The sequence below is a fragment of the Physeter macrocephalus genome, chromosome 1 (assembly GCF_002837175.3).
Source record: "Physeter macrocephalus isolate SW-GA chromosome 1, ASM283717v5, whole genome shotgun sequence".
Lineage (NCBI taxonomy): Eukaryota > Metazoa > Chordata > Mammalia > Artiodactyla > Physeteridae > Physeter > Physeter macrocephalus.
Genome location: NC_041214.2, coordinates 32,211,387 through 32,229,925, shown reverse-complemented (window position 1 = coordinate 32,229,925; position 18,539 = coordinate 32,211,387). Strand labels below are relative to the sequence as shown.

The window sequence follows — 18,539 nt, the reverse complement described above, 5'->3', positions numbered from 1 at the left end:
AGAGATTGCAGTATGTGGAGTCAAAACAGCTAGGGTTTTGAGTCCTGATTCTATCCACTTTTTCAGCTTCCTGCCCTTAGGTGAGTCATTTATCAATTCCTTTGTTTTTGAGGTAGAGATAGCAGTACAGAGGACTTTCCACTGCAAGGGAGGTGGGTGGGTGGTAGATGCCCCTAACCTGCCCAACCTTGTTCAAGGGTCAACTGTATATATATATACATATATAATATTTTTCTTTCCTTGAACTATAATACACACACAGCACCTATTATATGCCTGGTGCCGTGCTAGGTGCTAGTGACACAGAGTGAGGACAGCTAGGTGTCCAGGACCTATCCTTGCAGGCCACCTAATCCCTGGCTATTTTTAAGTCTTCACATACCCACCTACCTCCCACCCCTAGGTGCTCCTTACTCATGTTCAATCTCCTGACTGACTTATTTTTTAAGTTGTTTACATGTTTATGTATTTATTGATTTATCTTTTTAATTAAGAATTTCACTTTTTCACATTTTTCATATGTGCTCTTAGCACATGATTGTGGGCAGGTGGCCTATGAGTTCCTGTGTCAGTTACAAGGAAGGCAATTTTGGGAGGACCTTCCCAAGCTGAGTACCCCCAGCTAGCGATGAGATTTATGTTTTAAACCAGACCGTTTCACATGGTGTTAAATCTCAGGAGTGGTTATAAGGGTGTTATGTCTCAGGATAATTCATAAGTTGTACATTGGTTTTATACGGCTTTCTATATTTGTGTTATATTTAACAATAACTGTTAAAAATAAATATCTCTTCTTTCAAAATTCACACAACTTGTTCACTATGTCATAATGACGTGGCGCAGGTGCTGGCCACAGGTAGGATCGGAATGACAGGGAGTGTCTGGTCAGCGGTGAGGGCTACCTGTCCACCGTCTCTGGCCTCAATGAAACCATCCAGTCGGCTACAGGAGGGCAAAACAACTAATGAAGATAACAACAACGATAACAGTAATAATAAATCAGAGAGTGAAACTCTCATCCGCCAAATCGTAGTAAGCACTACGAATCGCATCGCCGAAGGCCCGCCATACAGGGGACTGCACGGACAGCGGCCGTGGCGACTCTTGCGGCGCCCCTGACTGCCCCCTTTCTTTCACTCTCTGGCCGTCAGAGTGGGCGGGACCCGCTGGGAGGGGCGGAGCCTGGCGGGCGGGGCGGGGCGCCGAGCCCGCAGCAGAGGGTGGGGCTGAGGGATGGGAGGGGGTGGATGGGCGGCTGGGCGGGGCGCGCTTGGGCCTCAGCTCCTCACGCGCCGCTTTCCCAGCCCACATCCCGCGCCGCCGGGAGACCTGGCGGCCAACGTTGTGCGCGAGCGGACGCAGCAGCCAGAGGAGGAGCCGCGGGCGCTGAGGTAAGCGTGGGGCCGCCCGCCGCTCGGTCCGGAGCCCTCGCGCCCCGCTTTCGGCTCGCGGGTTGTGGCTAGGGCGGGGGGCGGTGCGCGGAGGCCCGGGCGGGCGGGGCCGGGGCCTGAGGGCGGGGACCGGCCTGGCCCCAGGGGCCGGCGGGGTCGGCAGGGCAGCGCGGCGCTGGCCCTGCTGGCTGAGCCGCGCAAGTCGGGGTTCGAGGCGGTGCGGGCGCCGCCGCATGCCCGGCTCGGTCCCGGGCCTTGTCAGCCTGGGAGCTGTGGAAACGGCCTGCCCCGGGGGCGCCCACGGAGGAGGGAAGGCGGGGGACGGCTTGGTCCCTCCCACTTTCGGGGGGCTGGGGGGCCAGTTCGCCCGTACAACCCTCGGGAACTTGTTAATAGGAAAGCTTGGCAGAGAAACAAATGCCAACGTTTTGGAAGAACTGAGAGTCACGTCGTTAGGCGCTGAGCCTTTATTTTCCTTCCCCGCCCCCTGACCAACCTCGGCCCGACTTAGCCAAAGAAGGATGTGTCACCAGCTCGCGGCCTCGGGCGGGATCCCGGGCCCGGCTGGGAGCGGGAGTACCTGAAACAAAGGTAAACAGGGGTCGGACTGACCCCGGCCTTGCTCCGCGCCCGCCGCTGGGCCGCCCCGGTGGGTCTCACTCCCGCGCCGACCCCGGCTGCCGCCTCGGAGGGGCTTTCTCCTGGGGGACCTCTCGATGGAAACCAGCTGGCCGGCCTTGGAGTTGATGTTGCATCTGAACTCTGCTATGCTCACATTATTCCCAATCCTCTGACTCTGGTAAAGCTTAAGGAAACTGTATCCAGTTTTAGTGGTCAGCAAATGTAAGGGAGGATAAATTGCTCTTTGTAAATTATAAGGTATTTTCTTATTAGGAAGTGGTCTGGAAACACGAAATAAAAATTTTTAACACGTAAGCAAAAAAAGAGTGATCAGTATGCCTTCCAAAATCTGAGGAAGTCTTCCTCTTCAAATCTTTTATGTACAAAACGTCGCCCAAACCTTCCGTGCCAAGCATTTTTCTTTGTTCTTCGTTAGTCTCAGGCCTCAGTTTCTCATAGAGAGAGCACCCAGTCTGAGACCCTAAGAATAGCCATACTAGAGCAGAGCGTGTGTTTCCAGCTCAGTAGGCAGCAGGCTTGTGTTATAGTAAAACACGGTTTTCTTTCTTGGTCATACTATTTTAAATTACCTCAATTTCATTTCTTCCGGGAGTATCCATGACTTTGTGAAAGCCTTTTAAAAAATCTATAGACTAATTTATACATACAGTTTATTCACACTTATTGCATCCTGTCCTCTCTGGCAGAAGAACTTATAGCATGAGATACTTGTGGAAAAACTTGAAGCTTTTCTAACTCTGGGAGCTCAGAAATTGAGGACAGAGGAAAGAAGGTTTTTTTAAAAATGGAAAGCTTTAGAGAAGTCTTTACCAGGACCAACCTGGCTGTTGAGTTCAAAAAATAACTTTATCTACAAATAATGTGAACTTTAAGCAGTTAAAGATTTATTTGTATTCATAAGTATTTGCATATTTTAAAATGCAGCTAACATTCTGGAGATTGAAAAGGCTATACGATGTTATCTTAGTCTGACTTAATTTGGCCTTAATGTTTAGCTGAAACCACTGCCCTAAAAGAATGAAAGGTTTGTTTCAGCAAGAAGGGAATAAAGGAGATGAGTAATATTGGGGTATGGGCTGCTTGAGGGGGGTACCTGTTCAAACCATAACTTTGCTTTTAAACGCTTCAGAGGCTTCACATTACTTCTGGCAAACAGTCTACACTGATATGGTCCATGCCACCCTTCAACACACAGCTTAAAGCTTTACTTCCTCTCTGAAGTTTTTCTTGACATCCTCCTCACCCCACCTCCCCCCCAAAAAAAACCCACTGCCTGGAATAGAATTGATCACCGTTTTGAGTATGACCGTCCTCTAAATTAGAGGTACCATTGACATTTTGGACCAGATAATTCTTCTCGTGGAGGCTATCTGGTGCACTATAGGATGTTTAGCAGCATTCCTGACCTCTAGTTAATAGTTACCAGTAGTCCGCCTGCATACACACACAGTTGTGACAGTCAAACGGTCACACAACCCACACCACCCACACTCAAAAATGCCTCTAGACATTGCCAGATGTCCCCTGGGAGGGCCAAAATCACCCCCAGTTGAGAACCACTGTTCTAAAGGGACCGCTCTCTTAACACTAATGACACTGCGTTGTCCTCATTTGCTTCTGTGTCATTTTTTCTACTCTGCTGGGTTTGAAGGTAAGAGCAGTTATTCATTTAACAAACATCTGAGAGAGAGCCTACCTTGCCAGCCAGACCTTAATTTAGGTCTGGGAATACAGTGGTAAAAGCCACAGATGTGGTCTCTGCACTCCTGGACCTTACAGTCTAAAGAGAGTGCCAGACACATACATGTACAATTTTACAGTTCCTCATTACAATTGTGATAGATTCTGGAAGAAGTACAGGGTGCTCTGAGTACATAAAAAAGGGGTACTGACCTAGTTTGGAAACTAGGGAAGGTTTCTTTGGGAAGTAACCTATAAGGGGAGATAGACCGAAGAATAAATAGAACTTACAAGGTAAAGCTTAGGGGGACTATATTCCAGGCAGAAGGAGCAGGACCTTTCCTGGGAATTCAGAGGCCAGTATGGCTGGAGGATGGAGAGTGATAGGGGCCAGATGATACAAAATGAAGCTGCGAAAGTAGGTGAAGGCACGGTGAGCAGCAGTTCTCAGTCCAGCCTGTTTATCAGAATCACTAGAGGAACTTAAAACAATACTAGTGCCTGGGCCATGCTCCAGGCCCATTAGATCAGAATGTCTGCAGTGGGTCTTATTTCCTCCCCCAGCTACCACTTTCCTCATACCTTCCAGCGGGATAACCACTGTTAGTAGTTTTATGTATCATTCTAGACATTTTCTGTGACATTCAAGCAAATGTATATTCTTTCCTCCTGTTGTTTACACAAATGGTAGCATACTGTACACACTGTTCTGTTCTTTGTTTTGTTCTCTTAACAATGTCCTGGAAATCTTTCCATTCTAATATATAGTTTTCTTATTCTTTTGAATGACTGTATAGTATTCCATTGTATAGATACACCACAGATTATTTAATGGATCCTCTACTGAGGGACATTTAAACTGTGTTCCTCTACTGAGGGACATTTAAACTGTGCTCCTCTATTGAGGGACGTTTAAATTGTTTCCAATAATTTACTATAACAAATCATACTATGCATATGCAAGTTCACATGTGTGTGAATATATTTGTAGGATAAATTCCTAGAAGTGGAATTGTTGGGTCAGATATGTACACACACACATTTGTAAATATTTGTGGTTGTAAAAGATTACTCTGGTCATATTGGAGAGAATGGCTTGGAAGGAAATGAGTGGATGTTGGAGAAAACTGATTCTAACTAAGATTACAATGTGTTATAAAGCGAACTGTTCCCCCTAAAATTGCTTTTTGAAGCCCTAATCCCTAATGTGACTGTATTTGAAGATAGTCTTTAGGAGGTAATTAAAGTTAAATGAGGTCATAAGGGTGGGGCCCTAATCCAATAAAATTGGTGGCCTTATAAGAAGAGGAGGAAGGGAAGGCCATGTGCACACAGTGAGAACATAGCCATTTACAAGACAGGAAGAGAGTCCTTACCAGAAACCAACCTTGCTGGACCTTGATCTGGGACTTCTATCCTCCAGAACTGTAAGAACGTTAATTTCTGTTGTTTAAGCCACCCAGTCTATGGTATTTTATTATGATAACCTGAGCTGGCTAATACAGTCAGCCTTTGGTATCTGCTGGGGATTGGTTCCAGGACCCCCCTGGATACCCAAATCCACGGATGCTCAAGTCCCTTATATAAGATGGCATAGTACAGTCAGCCCTCCATATCTGCAGGTTTACATCCATGGATACAGAGGGAAAACTACACTGTGAAAGGTAGAGAAAAACTGATAGCTGGGACCAAGTTGGTAGCAGAGGAGATGGAGAGAAGTAAATGGATGCAGGGGATATATTTGGGAGGCATAATTGATAGGATTTGTTGATTGATACGGTCCAAGCAGTGAGAGGGAGAAATACTGTATAGGATAAAGCCCAGGGTTCTCACTTACCCAGCCAGGTGAATGGTGTTACCTGAGCTAGAGAACATTGGAAGGATAAATGGTTGAGGTGGTTTAAATTACAGATCACTTTGGGACTGGTGAGAAGTGGAGATGTCACATAAGCATTTGATAATTCAAATCCAGAGCCCAGAAGGGTGTGATGGACTGGGGATATAAATATTTAGGTGTAAATTGAAGGGTGTAGATGGAATTACCCCACGCAGAGGTTGTACACCCACAGCCCAGATCTGAATCTGGTTTACAGATGTGTGTTGTTTTTCACATACAGTGGTTTTTGTTGTTGTTTAATTTTGAGTTAGTTGCCAGTAATTTAAAATCTGAAGATTTTCCATGAAAATCCAGATTTTGGAGCTCTTCTTTAAAAGTGAGAAGATGTAGCACTCCTGAGCTGGCTTTCCTATATGAGAGCAGTTGATTGGAGCTCTGTCACAGCTGATCTCAACTGCTTTCTAGTCCACCAAAGAGCCTACCACTCCCTGAAACTTATTCCTGGCCTGCTTTGTTTATTTTCTTCTCTGACTGTGTAGGCATATGAGTGTGTGATGCCTGCTGTAGGGAGAGAGTATAGAATAGTGATTCTCAGTTTGGCTACACATTGGAAACATTGAATGGTTAACAAATACTAATGCTGGGGCCTACTGCAATTTCTTTTTCTGTTTGCTTGCTCTGAATTGCAGCCTGGGATTTTTAAAAGGTCCTCAGGTGATTCCACTGAGCAGTGGAAATTGAGAACCATCGATAGAGATTAAGAAGAGAAGAGGGCTCAGGCCCAGCATTTCAAAGTTGGGTCAAGGAGGGTAACCCCAGGAGAGGGATGAGAAGTGGCCAGAGATACAGTGGAATGACACCTTGCTTGCCCTTAAGGTATGCAAACTTAACCGAATATATTTGAAGGTGTTTGCGGTACGCGGGCCTCTCACTGTCGTGGTCTCTCCCGTTGCGGAGCACAGGCTCCGGATGCGCAGGCCCAGCGGCCACGGCTCACGGGCCCAGCCGCTCCGCGGCATGTGGCATCTTCCCGGACCAGGGCACGAACCCGCGTCCTCTGCATCGGCAGGCGGACTCTCAACCACTGCGCCACCAGGGAAGCCCTGAAGGTGTTTCTAATTAGATGAAAGAAAGTGTTCTATTTTGCAGGTATACTTACTGTTGTTTTTTTTGCATGCATACATATATGCTGTTCATTACTGTATAGAGTTATGCATACAAAAATCCGTTAGGCTTTACTTAATAGGCCATTTAAAGAATTTTCTAGAGTAATTTAAACTATATTCGATTTTTGTCTTAGAAGCTCACTTTCAAATGTAATTCCAGTTTAAAATGTGTCATGAAAGGCAAGGGAAGAGAGTATTTTAAAAAGAGGAGTCATCAAGTAAAGATGTAGACCTAAAATGATGTACTGAATTTAGCAAATGGAGTCTTTGACCTTAGCAACAACTGTTTTAGATTGAAAAGGCAGAAGCCAGATTGAAGTGGGTAGAAAGTAAGGAAATGGAAATGGTGAATGTTGGAAAAATCTTTTGAGACGTTTAACCAAAAGGGGAGTGATGAGGCAGGGGGAGGTGTCTTACATGTCTCTATGGTAGGTGCTTAGTCTGTGTTGGTTACCCAGACGCTTCTCCTGACTTTTCAGGGAGGTATCTCAGTCGTGCCTGATTACCCGTCTACCCCATTTCAGAGGGGTCTTGCTTATATTTGTTTTGGAGACTTTGTGCTTTTCACTGAGGAGATATTTTGCCAGGACCCTTGAGACTCAGATGTTGGTGATTAGGCCCTTAGTCTCTTTCTTATCTGGAAAGCCATAGAACTCCTAAGGACCAGCAGGGCTCCAGTGACCCTGACATCATCCTTTCAGTGAACTGATGAACAAAGACCAGATTGTTGGCATGTTGAAAATGGAATACTTGGCTATGTCATGGAATATGTATCTAGCTGTCATTTCTAGGGATAGTTTTTGCAGCTGTGTTTTTTTCTAATTAACTTGATATTGCAGTTTGGTTTTCCAGTTGCTTGTATGTAACATTTCTCATACTTTGAAATCTTTATCATTGATGGTGATTAAAGGGTATGGATATAAGTTGGAGAAGTAGACCCTCATTGAGCTCAGAGAGAAGAAGAAGAGAACACCAAACAAACTTTGGTTTCCAAAAGGTTGTATGAATGCTGTTACCTTGAAGACTTTGGATTAGAATGACTCTCTGGAGTGGGTTGTAATGCAGATGTTCACTACCAATCTGTCATTTATCCATTTCTGCCTCACTGGCAACCTTAATCTGGCACAAGAGGGTTTAAAGGTCAGTTTTACACTTCATGTTTCTAAGAGTTGTGATCTACCAGCAGAACAGAAACCACAGGGGTTGGAAAATGCCAAGGATTATTAGTGAAGAATGGTATTTATTAGTTGAAGGCATAAGCCCCATTGCTGTACTCTTTTTGCAAACAGGAGTATCATCTTGTAAGGGATTGTCCTTCATAGCTGTCATTGGTTCATCAGTTAGGTGCATGATGGTTAACTTCTAAATGAAGGATGACTTTGTGACATGAATAGCAGACTTTGGTTTAAGGTTTATACTGGAGTTTATGATAAGAAAATATTTTGTTTAGAAACTTGTATGTGCTTAGGCAATTGTAGGAATTCTTTTATCACAAATATAGTTAGGTACTATGCCTGATGGTGATAGATGGAGGGAAAAGTTCACTGCCAAGGTTGTCCAGAGCTCCTTTGGTTTGTAAAGTAGACGACAGTGGCTGCATGGTAATAGGATGACGACAGTGGTTGCATGGTAATAGGATTTAGAGTCAGTTTGTGGGTGCATGACCTTGGTCTGTCAAGTGTGAGCTATGTGACTTATTGTTTATATTGAGTTAAAATTCACATAACATAAAATTAACCATTTTAATCATTTTAAAGTGTACAATCAGTGAATCTCGATACATTCACAGTGTTGTGCAACCATAACCATTATCTAATTCCAGAACATTTTTTATCACCCCAGAAGGAAGCCGTGTACCCATTAAGCAGTTACTCCCCATCCCTTTCTCCCCCTATTTCCTGGAAACCACCAGTTTGTTTTCTTTCTCTATGGAGTTGTTTATTTTGGACATTTCATATAAATGGAATCACACAAAATGTGACTTCCTGTGTCTGGCTTCTTTCATTTAGCATGATGTTTACAAGGTTCATTCATGTTGTAGCATGTGTTCCTTTCTTTGAATAATATTCATTCCTGTCTTTGACTGAATAATAATTCCACTGAAAGGATATGCCACCTTTTGTTTATCCATTTATCAGTTGATGGACATTTCAGTTGTTTACACCTTCTGGCTACTGTAGATAGTGTTGCCAAGAGCTTTCGTGTGCAAATTTTTACTTGAATACCTGTTTCAGTTCTTTTGTATATATACCTAGGAGTGGAATTGCTGGATCATATGGTGATTCTATGTTTAACTTTTTGAGGAACCACCAAACTGTTTTCCACAGCAACTGAACCATTTTACATTTCCACTATCAGTGTTTGAAAGTTATAGTTTCTCCACGTCCTCGTCAACACTTGTTATTTTCTGGTTTTGGTTTGGTTTTGGTTATGGCCATCCTCGTGGATGTGAAGTGATATCTCACTGTGATTTTGATTTGCATTTCTCTAATGACTAATGATGTTGTGCGTCTTTTAATGTGTTTGTTGGCCATTTGTATATCTTCTTTGGAGAGATGTCTATTCAAGTTCTTTGCCTGTTTTTTAATTGGGCTGTTTGTCTTTTTTGTTGTTGAGTAGTTAAGAGTTCTTTATATATTCTGATTACTAGACCCTTGTCTAGTAGATACCACCAAGAGTGGTATGATCCTTCAGCAGCCACCAAGAGTCTTCCATTCTAGTGCATAGTGAGTCATGACATAACTAGAGGGCTGGGATCCAGTCAGTCACAGAGTCCCAGGTACAAAAGGTATTTGGATACGTTGTACCCATCCAGAATTAAAGGTATATTTTTTTGTAGAGCATGCATTTGTCAAATTCTGTTGCTATTCCTCTCAAATTTATTTATTTTTTAAATAAATTTATTTATTTATTATTATTTATTCTTTTTGGCTGTGTTGGGTCTTCGTTGCTGCATGTGGGCTTTCTCTAGTTGCGGCGAGAGGGGGCTACTCTTCGTTGTGGTGCGCGGGCTTCTCATTGTGTTGGCATCTCTTGTTTTGGAGCACAGGCTCTAGGCACGCAGCCTTCAGTAGTTGTGGCACATGGGCTCAGTAGTTGTGGCTCTCGGGCTCTAGAGCGCAGGCTCAGTAGTTGTGGTGCACGGGCTTAGTGGCTTCACGGCACGTGGGATCTTCCTGGACCATTGCTTGGATTCTTAACCACCACGCCCCCAGGGAAGTCCCTCTTCTCAAATTTAGGGATAGCTGTTATAGGTGTGAGCGTCATAGTTTTCAAAACTAAAGAGTTTTCAGGCTTTGAAGGAGAATAAAGGCAGTTCTTTTTATTGAACCAAGAATTCTCACATTTCAATATATCAGCTTTTAAACTTCTAGAACTAAGACTATTTCCTGATTCAGTGGTTAGTGATCTCATTCACCTCAATCAACAAATATTTATTGAGTTACCACTATGTGCCTGGCACTTTGCTAGATACTAGAGATACAGTGCCTTATGATACAAGCCCAAACTCTCTCTTGACCCTGCATCCTCCTCCAAATCTGTTCCTCTCTGTTGTCTAACTCACTCAGTCCAGTTCCTTTCCACCAGTCTCTCTTGAGTCCTCTCTCTTGAGTCAGGCCTTTACCCTCCACATTGCTAACTCCAGTGAGTAAGTTTTCAGTCTTTTTCTTACTTGACCTTTCAACAGCATTTTGCACAGTTGATTATTCCTTTCTTTGAAATGCTTTCTTCATTTAGCTTCCAGAGTACTACATTCTCTGGATTTCTTCCTACCTTACTGGTGATTCTTTCTCAGTCTTTTTGTTGTCATCATCTTCCTGACCTCTGAAAATTGCAGAGCTGTTTATTCCTCAAACCTCTATTCTTCCTTATCAACCGTATTTCCTTGTCATTTCACCCAGTCTCATGACCTTAAATCTACACCAACTGCTACCACCAAGGACTACCAATTTTTTTCTCCAAGTTAGACCTCTTCTCTGAATCTCATACTCTGATATCAAAGTGCCTACTTGACCTCTCCATTTGGATATCTAACAGACATCTCAAAACTGAACTCCTCCTCTTCCCCTCTAAAACCCACTCTTCCCACAGCCTGTCCCATCTCCGTAAATAGCAGCTCCATTCTTCCAGGAACCCAGGCCAAAAACCTTGGTAACATCTTTGACTCTCTTCTTTCTCTTTCACCCCACATTCAGTCTATCAGCAAACCCTCTTGGCTCTACATTTAGAATGTATCTAGAATTGGTCACATCGCAATATCTCTACTGCTTCTACCTTGTCCAAACCACCATTGTATCTCACCTGGATTACTGTCATAGCCTCTTTTTCCCTGCTACTGTCCTTGCTTTCCTAGCAGCTAGAGGGACCCTCTTAAAAGTAAGTTCTCTGATCAGAGGCTTTACACTTACCTACAAGGCCCTACATAATCTAAACCCCCTTTTATTTCTCTGACCTCATCTCCTACTACTCTCCCCTGTGCTTACTTTGTCCCAGTCACAAATGGTTCTTGTTCTTCCTTCAACAAAGCAGCTACATCCCTGCCTCAGGACCTTTGCTTTCCCCTAATATTTACAAAGCTCCTTCTCTCAGGTCTTTGTTAAAGTTCATTTTCTGCAGCACTCCCTTCCCTTTCAAACTCTTCTTCCCAGATCTCTCAATAATCTGGGTGTTCCTCCCATCACCCCAAGACCGAGCACTGAGGCTATTTCTCTCCCGTGCCCCCGTATGTTTATTCATCTTTAAGCTTTCTTTTGAACTGAGTCTCTCCAGTTTTGTTTTGTTTGTTTTGTTTTAAGCAGTTTGAAAACTGCTTGTCTGTGAGGTTAGAAATAAAAAGCAGAGATTAGTGTCTGTGAATGGGTATGTCATTAAGGACTTAGAAATCATAGCAAAGGCACACTGAGCCCTTCCATTTCATGATCACAGGCATAGTCCCTGTTTCACAGCCTTGAGGATGGAGCCCTGGAATGCTCCTGCTATGGGTACTCATGAGCACAGCACTCCTACCAACGCCAAGCCCCGAGCACTGTGGCTCAGGTGTCAGCATTTTGTCTTCTCTCAGCATGGTACGTCTTAGCAATCTTGGCATTCTCCTGGCATTCTAGTTGGTACCTGTTTCACATGGCAGGCCCTGCTCAGTGAGTGGAGGTTCACTCAGTGTTGGCAGCAGTATTGGAATCCATGTATTAAAGGCAGTTAAGGGTTCCACGTAATGAAGAGAGTGTGTTGATTCTACTGTGAAATGCCTCAGACTCTAAAGAAAAGGGCAACAGGTCATGTCCAGTGACGGTCTCTCTGGATAGCAGGTTAAGAGGCTTCATCTGGGTCATTGTTTCTCAGCTTGTCTGTAAACCTGCAGGCCTTCATGAGGGCCTTCTGGCAGGATCATGTTATTAAAGGCTGGAATGGTGTTTGTTTTGATTCATTATTTTAAAAGACAATGCATTATTTCTAATGAATTTTTAACCAAACAAGTATTATATAAATGTGTTCTCCTTGCCTCTACTCTTTTCCTGGATGAGCTAATTTCCTAGATGACAAATAAGTAGATAAATAAATAATGTAATTTCAGATAGTGGTAATAGTGCTATGAAGAAAATTAAGTAGGGCTATTCCCCTGCTGATGAACACTTGGGTTGTTTCCAGTTTTTCCTCTTTTAAACATTACTGCAATGAACATCCTTGTACTTATGCAAATGTGTGAATGTTTATATTGTATAAACAACTGAAAGATGGAATTACTGGGTCATATAGTCATATAATCAAAATTTTAATAGATAATGCCAAATTGGTCCCCAAGGTATCTATACTAATATTATGTAACTATATAATATGAAATATAATTAAAAGCAGTCATGTGTTTATGTTTTTTAATAAATAAAATATTTTATTACTTTTTTATTACTTTTAGTTACACTGGGAATATAGAATACATTCTCTTTGTTAAAAATAAAAAATTAACAGGGGACAAAAATCCTCATGCCTTTACCAACTGGCAAATTTTTGCCTCTCTCAAAAGTTTTTTAAACTCCTCTCTCCTTGTTTTTTTATTTCCATGTGGTTGAGCATCTTTTCTAATTTTTGACCATTTGTACTTCTTTTCTTCTTTTCTATTTGTATTGCATAGCAAAGAATGCTGGTTACCTCCTGTGATCCATTCTTCCTTCATCTTTAGTAATAGGAACCCCAGTTTTTAGCCAGGTCCATTGCTGCCCATCCAGAAGACTATATTCTTTGGCTTCCTTGGAGCTAAGTATAACTATGTAAGTTTTAGCTAACAATACATAAGCAGAAGGGTTTGAAATGACTTTCTGAAGTCTCTTTCAAGAGAGGAGGCACTCCCTCATCCCTTCACACATTCTATATATTGGAACACAGATGTAATGACTGGAGCTCTAACAGCCATCCTAGACTATGAGGACCATGGTGGTAGCTCAGTGAGCCAGAAAGTCTGGGTCTCTGAACGTTTGGTCAAGCTGCTGCACCAGCCCTCAACTTCTTTTGCATAAGAGAAATTTAACTTCTGTTTTGTTTAAGCACTCTTATTTTTGTTTTTTCCTGTTATATGCAGCATAGCAAATACTTTTTATTTATTTATAGGAGTTCTTTGGCTTCTAGATATTCATTCTTTATTTATGAAAATGGTACATTTTCCTCCAATCTGTTGTAGTCCTCTCCCTTTGTTAGTAATGGTTTTTAATTTTGATGTCAGATTTACCTATCTTTGCTCTCATGGCTTTTGACTTTACTTTTTTTTTTTTTAACTAACTTTTTAATGGATGTCTTTCCTGCCTTAAGATATAAACATAGTATCTTACATTTTCTTATACTTTTATATACAATTTAAATCTTTAATTCATCTGGAATTTATTTTTGTGAATAGTGCAAGGGAGGACTCTTGTTCAGTTGGCTATCCATTTGAATAATAATTTTTCTAATAAGTGGCATGTCAAATTATCAGTTAATAGATTCTCATATATGTATAGGTTGGTTTTAGGACTCTAGTTCCACTGATCTTTGCTTCTGTGCTATTAACACACTTTTAATTACTATAGCTTGATAATACATTGTGATTTTTGGTAGGCAAGGTCTTCTTTCTTTGTTCTTTTTAAAAATATTAAACATCTACAGCACAATATTTATAAAACATATGTAAGATGTAAAGCATAGCAGTACAATGAACACTTGTTACCCACTGCTCAGTTTAAGGAAAAAATACTGCTACTACTTTGTCTTTGTCCCCACCACCCTAAGGTTCTCTTGACTCTTCTTTCACATTTCCACTTCCATGTGAAATTTTAGAATTAACTTATAAATTGATTTAGAACTAATTTATATAATTGAAGGCAATAATAGTTTCTGTATCAGTAATTGCTTTTTGGAAATTAATAAACCAATTATTTAAATGTTTTTCCCATTTAAAAAGCAACTTGGGTTGTTTCCATGTCTTAGCTATTATAAAGCTTCAGTGAACATGGGAGTGCAGATACCTTTTCAAGTTAGTGTTTTCATTTCTTTCAGATACATACCCAGAAGTGGAATTGCTGGATCATATGGTAGTTCTATTTTTAATCTTTTGAGGAACCTCTGTATTATTTTCCTTAGGGGCTGCACCAATTTACTTTACCTTGCACAAGGGTTCCCCTTTCTCCACATCCTGGCCAATGCTTATTACTTGTTGTCTTCCTGATAATAGCCATTCTCACAGGTGTGAAGTGATAACTCACTGTGGTTTTGATTTATATTCCTCTGATGATGAGTGATGTTGAGCTCCTTTTATTCCTAGGTATTTTATTCTTTTTAATGCAAGTGTAAATGCTATTGTTTTCTTAATTTCTCATTCTGATGGCTCATTATTAGCATATAGAAGTGCAGCTGATTTTTGTATATTGATTTTGTATCCTGCAAGTTTACTGAATTTGTTTATTAGTCCTGACAGTTTTTTAGTAGAGTTTTTAGAGTTTTCTATATGTAATACTGTGTCGTTTATATAGTTTTATTTCTTCCTTTCTGATTTGGATTCCTTTATTTCTTTTTCTTCCTAATTACTCTGGCTAGGACTTCAAATACCATGTTGAATAAATGTGGTAAGAGTGGGTCTCCTTGTCTTGTTCCCGATATTAGAGGAAAAGCTTTCAGCTTTTCACTGTTGAATGTCATGCTAGCTGTGAGCTTGTCATATATGGCCTCTCTTATGTTGAGGTATATTTCCTCTATTTCCAGTTTGTTGAGAGTTTTTATCATGAATGGATTGTGATTTTTGGCAAATGCTTTTTCTGCATTTATTGAGATGATCATATGCTTTTTATCCTTCATTTTGTTAATGCAGTGTGTCATGTTGATTGATTTGTGGGTGTTGAACCATCCTTGCACCCCTGGAATAGATTCCACTTGACCATGGTATATGATTCTTTTACTGTATTGTTGATTTCAATTTGCTAATATTTTGTTAAGGATTTTCATCTCATCTTTTTTCATCAAGGATATTGTCATGTAATTTTCTTTTCTTACAGTGTTGTTGTCTGGTTGAATTAAGGGTAATGCTGGCCTCATAAAATGAGTTTGACCCACGTACCTATGGTCCCCTAATATATGACAAGGGAGGCAAGAATATACAATGGAGAAAAGACAGTCTCTTCAACAAGTGGTGCTGGGAAAACTGGATAGCTACATATAAAAGAATGAAATTAGAACACTCCCTAACACCATACACAAAAATAAACTCAAAATGGATTAAAGACCTAAATGTAAGGCCGGACACTATAAAACTCTTAGAGGAAAACATAGGCAGAACACTCTTTGACATAAATCACAGCAAGATCCTTTTGACACACCTCCTAGAGTAATGAAAATAAAAACAAAAGTAAACAAATGGGATCTAATTAAACTTAAAAGCTTTTGCACAGCAAAGGAAACCATAAACAAAACAAAAAGACAACCCTCAGAATGGGAGAAAATATTTGCAAATGATGCAACTGACAAGGGATTAATCTCCAAAACATACAAACAGCTCATGCAGTTCAATATCAAAAAAAGGAAATAACCCAATCAAAAAATGGGTGGAAGATCTAAATAGACATTTCTCCAAAGACATACAGATGGCCTAAAAGCACATGAAACGATGCTCAACATCACTAATGATTAGAGAAATGCAAGTCAAAACTACAATGAGGTATCACCTCACACTGGTCAGATGGCTATCATCAAAAAAATCTACAAACAGTAAATGCTGGAGAGGGTGTGGAGAAAAGAACCCTCCTACACTGTTGGTGGGAATGTAAATTGGTACAGCCACTATGGAGAACAGTATGAAGGTTGTTTAAAAAACTAGAATTAGAGCTACCATATGACCCAGCAATCCCACTACTGGGCGTATACCCGGAGAAAACCATAATTCGAAAAGATACATGCATCCCACCCCGGTGTTCATTGCAGCACGGTTTACAATAGCCAGGTCATGGAAGCAACCTAAATGTCCATCAACAGAGGAATGGGTAAAAAAGATGTGGTACATATATACAATGGAATATTACTCAGCCATTAAAAAGAACAAAATAATGCCATTTGCAGCAACATAGACAGACCTAGAGTTGTCATAATGAGTGAAGCAAGTCAGACAGAGAAAGATGAATATCATATGATACCACTTATATGTGGGATCTAAAAAAAAAGGGTACAAATGAACTTATTTACAAAACAGAAGTAGAGTCACAGATGTAGAAAACAAACTTATGGTTACCAGGGAGTGGGGGTGGGGAGGGATAAATTGGGAGATTGGGATTGACATATATACACTACCGTATATAAAATAGATAAGTAAATGCGACCTACTCTATAGCACAGGGAACTCTACTCAATAATCTGTAATGGCCTATATGGGAAAAGAATCTAAAAAAGAGTGGATATATGTATATTTATAACTAATTCACTTTGCTGTACACCTGAAACTAACACAACATTGTAAATCAACTATACTCCAATAAAAATTTTTTTTAAATAATAAAATAAAATGAGTTTGGAAGTATTCCCTCCTCTTCTACTGTTTGGAAGAGTTTAAGAAGGACCATTATACTGTTTTTAAGTGTTGTTCTTAGTTTTCAGTATAGTTTAATTTGTACTCATAATGGACTGTTGGTTAAAGATGGAACATGTGTGAAACACATGTCAAGATATCATAGATTAATGAGGAGCATGAAAAATGATAGTTCTGCAAAACTATTTCAAGATGCTCTTTATGAAATACGTAATTTGCATTCATCTGATCAAAATTTTTATGAAATATCGATGTTTCTAATACTTAAAAAACTACATGATTAAAGGAAGCTGGGTGAAGGGTATAAGGGAATTCTCTGTATTCTCTTTGCAGTTCTTCTGGAAATCTATAATTAACTCAAAATAAAAGGGTTTTTAAAATCATTTTAAATATAAAAACATTAGCCAGGCATGCCTTAAAGTCATGTGTATTCATACATGCATATAATTGGCATTTGCTATTTCCTATTCTTAAAGCTACTCTAGAGAAAATTTCAGGTTGGTTAACCAAATACAAATAGCAAGGTAAAGATACTGTATTGAATATCAGGAAACATAGAAGGGGTCTAATCAAATTCAGACGATTTCTTTTCTAAAATGAATTGTCAGTTGAGAGACTCCATGTGGTATGAAATAAGGAAGAGGTTTGCTCTAAAAAGACTTCATTTTCAACTTACTATACAACTAGTGTTATAGATAGCTGGATGTTTATTTTATTATAATTGATCATACTCTGTTTAGGTACTTCAGATTCTAAAAAGGAAAGATTTAAATACTTGAAAATATGAAAAAGAAAAAAATATACAATGTTATTCTGTCCAACTGGCTTTTTGTTTATTGGTGATAAAGATCTGAAGTGTATGTTTGCTGAGAACTTCTCTCAAAGAGCAGCATGAAACCATTTCTTCTACCTTGATTAAACTAAACCTCCAGGGCTTCCCTGATGGTGCAGTGGTTAAGAATCCACCTGCCAATGCAGGGGACACAGGTTTGAACCCTGGTCCGGGATGATCCCACATGCCACAGAGCAACTAAGCCCGGGCACCACAACCACTGAGCCTGCACTCTAGAGCCCACGAACCATGACTACTGAAGCCCGCACGCCTAGAGCCCATGCTCCGCAACAAGAGAAGCCACCGCAATGAGAAGCCCGTGCACCGCAACAAAGAGTAGCCCCCGCTCGCCACAACTAGAGAAAGCCTGTACACAGCAACAAAGACCCAACTCGGCCAAAAATAAATAAATAAATAAATAAATTTAAAAAACAAACAAAAAAAACTGAACCTCCAAATTATCCAAGTAAGAGTTGATTTTTATAAGCTCAAAATGGAAGAATTCCAAGTATCAGGTTTTTAACATTTGTTTGTTTTGGATGCTGTAATGTGGATTAAATTTCAGCCTACATTTCAATATACATTTGGTGCCAAGTCCATTTTTTAAATTTAATTTTTATTTTATATAAGAGTACAGTTGATTTACAGTGGTCTTTTAGTTTCAGGTATACAGCAAAGTGATTCCATTATACATATATCCATTCTTTTTTAGATTCTTTTCCCATATAGGTTATTACAGAATATTGAGTAGAGTTCCCTGTGCTATATAGTAGGTCCTTGGTGATTATCTATTTTATATATAGTAGTGTGTATATGTTAATCCCAAACTCCTCTAATTTATCCCTCCCTGCACCTTTCCCCTTTGGTAACCATAAGTTTGTTTTCAAAGTCTGTGAGTCTGTTTCTGTTTTGTAAATAAATTCATTTGTATGTTTTTTTTAGATTCCACATATAAGTG

General features: G+C 40.5%; 1 protein-coding gene across 1 annotated transcript in view; it reads left to right on the top strand.

Annotated features, from left to right (window-relative positions):
* The first annotated feature begins 1,264 nt into the window (after positions 1 to 1,264).
* The window catches only part of PPP2R3A (protein phosphatase 2 regulatory subunit B''alpha), a 226,699-nt gene continuing 209,424 nt past the window's right edge, over positions 1,265 to 18,539 (top strand). Inside the window, exon 1 of the mRNA XM_024131901.3 lies at positions 1,265 to 1,391. The gene's annotated coding sequence lies outside the window, so the exon portion shown is untranslated. The remainder of the gene's footprint in view (positions 1,392 to 18,539) is intronic.